This window comes from Triticum dicoccoides, chromosome 7A, assembly GCF_002162155.2.
Source record: "Triticum dicoccoides isolate Atlit2015 ecotype Zavitan chromosome 7A, WEW_v2.0, whole genome shotgun sequence".
Classification (NCBI taxonomy): domain Eukaryota; kingdom Viridiplantae; phylum Streptophyta; class Magnoliopsida; order Poales; family Poaceae; genus Triticum; species Triticum dicoccoides.
This window is the reverse complement of record NC_041392.1, coordinates 59,190,582-59,196,096: the sequence shown is the minus strand read 5'-3', so window position 1 is coordinate 59,196,096 and position 5,515 is coordinate 59,190,582.

Here is a 5,515-nt window from a genome sequence, read left to right as displayed (position 1 = left end):
ACGTCACGACGAGTTCCGGAATGGTCCGGAGGTAAAGAATTATATATAGGAAGTGCTATTTTGGCCATCGGGACAAGTTTCGGGGTCACCGGTATTGTACCGGGACCACCGGAAGGGTCCCGGGGGGTCCACCGGGTGGGGCCACCTGCCCCGGGGGGGCCACATGGGCTGTAGGGGGTGCGCCTTGGCCTATATGGGCCAAGGGCACCAGCCCCAAGAGGCCCATGCGCCAAGAGAAGAGGGAAAGGAAGAGTCCTAAAGGGGGAAGGCACCTCCGAGGTGCCTTGGGGAGGAGGGACTCCTCCCTTGGCCGCACCCTTCCTTGGAGGAAGGGCCAAGGCTGCGCCCCCCCTCTCCCTTGGCCCTATATATAGTGGGGGGAAGGGAGGGCAAACAAATCTAAGGCCTGGCGCCTCCCTCTCCCTCCCGTGACACATCTCCCTCCTCTCGCAGCGCTTAGCGAAGCCCTGTTGGAATCCCGCTACTTCCACCACCACGCCGTCGTGCTGCTGGATCTCCATTAACCTCTCCTCCCCCCTTGCTGGATCAAGAAGGAGGAGACGTTGCTGCTCCGTACGTGTGTTGAACGCGGAGGTGCCGTCCGTTCGGCGCTAGGATCATCGGTGATTTGAATCATGACGAGTACGACTCCATCAACCCTATTCTCTTGAACGCTTCTGCTTAGCAATCTATAAGGGTATGTAGATGCACTCTCCTTCCCCTCATTGCTAGTCTCTCCATAGATAGATCTTGGTGACTCGTAGGAAAATTTTGAATTTCTGCTACGTTCCCCAACAGTGGCATCATGAGCTAGGTCTATGCATAGATTCTATGCACGAGTAGAACACAAAGAAGTTGTGGGCGTTGATTTTGTTCAATATGCTTGCCGTTACTAGTCTTATCTTGATTCGACGGTATTGTGGGATGAAGCGGCCCAGACCAACCTTACACGTATGCTTACGTGAGACCGGTTCCACCGACAAACATGCACTAGTTGCATAAGATGGCTGGCGGGTGTCTGTCTCTCCCGCTTTAGTCGGGTCGGATTCGATGAAAAGGGTCCTTATGAAGGGTAAATAGCAATTGGCATATCACGTTGTGGTTTTGCGTAGATAAGAAACGTTCTTGCTAGAAACCCATAGCAGCCACGTAAAACATGCAAACAACAATTAGAGGACGTCTAACTTGTTTTTGCAGGGTATGCTATGTGATGTGATATGGCCAAAAGGAAGTGATGAATGATATATGTGATGTATGAGATTGATCATGTTCTTGTAATAGGTATCACGACTTGCATGTCGATGAGTATGACAACCGGCAGGAGCCATAGGAGTTGTCTTTATTTATTTATGACCTGCGTGTCAACTTAAACGTCATGTAATTACTTTACTTTATTGCTAAAGCGTTAGCCATAGTAGTAGAAGTAATAGATGACGAGACAACTTCAAGAAGACACGATGATGGAGATCATGATGATGGAGATCATGGTGTCATACCGGTGACAAGATGATCATGGAGCCCCAAGATGGAGATCAAAGGAGCTATATGATATTGGCCATATCATGTCACTATTATTTGATTGCATGTGATGTTTATCATGTTTATACATCTTATTTGCTTAGAACGACGGTAGTAAATAAGATGATCCCTCATTACAATTTCAAGAATGTGTTCTCCCCTAACTGTGCACCGTTGCTAAAGTTCGTCGTTTCGAAGCACCACGTGATGATCGGGTGTGATAGATCCTTACGTTCACATACAACGGGTGTAAGACAGTTTTACACATGCAAAACACTTAGGTTAACTTGACAAGCCTAGCATGTACAGACATGGCCTCGGAACACAAGAGACCGAAAGGTCGAGCATGAGTCGTATGGTAGATACGATCAACATGAAGATGTTCACCGATGATGACTAGTCCGTCTCACGTGATGATCGGACACGGCCTAGTTGACTCGAATCGTGTAATCACTTAGATGACTAGAGGGATGTCTATCTGAGTGGGAGTTCATAAGATGAACTTAATTATCCTGAACATAGTCAAAAAGGGGCTTCGCAAATTATGTCGTAGCTCGCGCTTTAGTTCTACTGTTTAGATATGTTCCTAGAGAAAAATTAGTTGAAAGTTGATAGTAGCAATTATGCGGACTAGGTCCGTAAACTGCTCATTGCTTCTTAGAAGGCTTATCTCCTTAATGCACCGCTCAGTGTGCTGAACCTCGAACATTGTCTGTGGATGTTGCGAACATCTGACATACATGTTTTGATAACTACGTGATAGTTCAGTTAAACGGTTTAGAGTTGAGGCACCGAAGACGGTTTTGAAACGTCACGAAACATATGAGATGTTTCGAGGGCTGAAATTGGAATTTCAGGCTCGTGCCCACGTCAAGAGGTATAAGACCTCCGACGATTCTCTTAGCCCACAAACTAAGGGAGAAAAGCTCAATCGTTGAGCTTGTGCTCAGATTGTCTGAGTACAATAATCATTTGAATCGAGTGGGAGTTGATCTTCCAGATGAGATAATGATGTTTCTCCGAAGTCATTACCACCAAGCTGCTAGAGCTTCGTGATGAACTATAATATATCAGGGACATATATGATGATCCTTGAGATATTCGCAATGTCTGACACCACAAAAGTAGAAATCAAGAAGGAGCATCAATTGTTGATGGTTGGTGAAACCACTAGTTTCAAGAAGGGCAAGGGCAAGAAGGGATACTTCATGAAACGGCAATTCAGCTGCTGCTCTAGTGAAGAAACCCAAGGTTGAACCCAAACCTGAGACTAAGTGCTTCTGTAATAAGGGAAACAGCCACTGGAGCAGAATTACCCTAGATACTTGGTAGATGAGAAGGCTATCGATAGAAGTATATTGGATATACATTATGCTAATGTGTACTTTACTAGTACTCCTAGTAGCACCAGGGTATTAGATACCGGTTCGGTTGCTAAGTGTTAGTAACTCGAAATAAAAGCTACGGAATAAATGGAGACTAGCTAAAGATGAGCTGACGATATGTGTTGGAAGTATTTCCAAGGTTGATAAAATATCGTACGCTCCCTCTACCATCGATATTGGTGTTTGCGTTGAGCATAGACATGATTGGATTATGTCTATCACAATACGGTTATTCATTTAAGGAGAATAATGGTTACTCTGTTTATTTGAATAATACCTTCAATGGTCTTACACCTAAAATGAATGGTTTATTGAATCTCGATCATAGTGATACACATGTTCATGCCAAAAGATAGTAATGATAGTACCACCTACTTGTGGCACTGCCACACAAGTCATATCGGTATAAAACGCATGAAGAAGCTCCATGTTGATGCATCTTTGGGCTCACTCGTTTTTGAAAAGTTTGAGACATGCGAACCATGTCTATTGGTGTATATGCATGAAGAAACTCCATGCAAATGGATCGTTTGGACTCACTTGTTTTTGAATCACTTGAGACATGCAAATCATACCACATGGGCAAGATGACTGAAAGCCTCGGTTTTAGTAAAATGGAACCAGAAAGCAACTTGCTGGAAGTAATACATTTTGATGTGTGCAGTCCAATGAGTGCTGAGGCATGTAGTGGATATCGTTATGTTCTTACTTCACAGATGATTTGAGTAGATGTTGAGTATATTTACTTGATGAATCACGAGTCTACATTATTGAAAGGTTCAAGTAATTTCAGGGTGAAGTTGAAAGATCGTCGTGACAAGAGGATAAAAGATCTATGATATGATCATAGAGATGAATATCTGAATTACGAGTTTGGCACAGAATTAAGACATTGTGGAAATTGTTTCACAACTAATACAGCCTGGAACACCATAGTGTGATGGTGTGTCCGAACATCATAACTGCACCCTATTGGATATGATGCATACCATGATGTCTCTCATTGAATTACCACAATAGTTTTATGGGTTAGGCATTAGAGACAACCACATTCACTTTAAATAGGGCACCACGTAATTCCGATGAGATGACACCGTATGAACTATGGTTTAGAGAAACCTAAGCTATCATTTCTTAAAAGGTTTGGGGCTGCGACGCTTATGTGAAAAAGTTTCAGGCTGATAAGCTCGAACCCAAAGCGGATAAATGCATCTTCATAGGACACCCAAAAACAGTTGGCTATACCTCCTGTCTCAGATCCGAAAGCAATAAGGGATTGTTTCAAGAATCGGGTCCTTTCTCGAGGAAAAGTTTCTCTCGAAAGAATTGAGTGGGGGATGGTGGAGACTTGATGAGGTTATTGAACCGTTACTTCAACTAGTGTATAGCAGGGCACAAAGAATTGTTCCTGTGGCAACTACACCAATTGAAGTGGAAGCTTATGATATTGATCATGAGACTTCGGATCAAGTCACTCCCAAACCTCGTAGGATGACAAGGATGCATACTACTTCTGAGTGGTACGTAATCCTATCTTGGAAGTCATGTTGCTAGACAACAATGAGCCTACAAGCTGTGGAGAAGCGGTGGTGGGCCCGGATTCCGATAAATGGCTCGAGGCCATAAAATCCGAGAGAGGATCCATGTATGGAAACAAAGTGTAGACTTTGACAGAACAGCTCGATGGTCGTGAGGCTGTTGAGTACAGATGGATTTTAAAAGGAAGACGGACAATGATGGTAAATGTCACCATTAAGAAAGCTCGACTTGTCATTAAGATGTTTTCTGACAAGTTCAAGGAGTTGACTACAGTGAGACTTTCTCACTCTTAGCAATTACTGCATTATTTATGAAATCTTGCAGATAGGATGTCAAAACATTGTTTCCTCGACGATTTTCTTGAGGAAAGGTTGTATGTGATACAGACGGAAGGTTTTGTCAATCCTGAAAGATGCTAATAAGTATGCAAAGCTCCAGCAATCCTTCTAAGGACTGGAGTAAGCATCTCGGAGTTGGAATGTATGCTTTGATGATGATCAAAGATTTTGGTGTATACAAAGTTTATGAGAAACTTGTATTTCCAAAGAAGTGAGTGGGAGCACTATAGAATTTCTGATGAATATATGTTGTTGACATATTGTTGATTAGAAATGACGTAGAATTTCTGGAAAGCATATAGGGTTATTTGGAAAGTGTTTTTCAATGGGAAGCCTGGATTAAGCTACTTGAGCATTGAGCATCAAGATCTATAAGGATAGATTAAAACGCTTAATGGTACATTCAAATGAGCACATTCCTTGACATGATCTTGAAGGTGTTCAAGATGGATCAGTCAAAGAAGGAGTTCTTGCTTGAGTTGTAAGGTATGAAGTTAAGACTTAAAGCTCGACCATGGCAGAATAGAGAGAAAGGACGAAGGTCGTCCCCTATGCTTAAGACATAGGCTCTACAGTATGCTATGCTGTGTACCGCACCTGAAGTGTGCCTTGCCATGAGTCAGTCAAGGGGTACAAGAGTGATCCAAGAATGGATCACAGTACAACGGTCAAAGTTATCCTTAGTAACTAGTGGACTAAGGAATTTTCTCGGTTATGGAGGTGATAAAGAGTTCG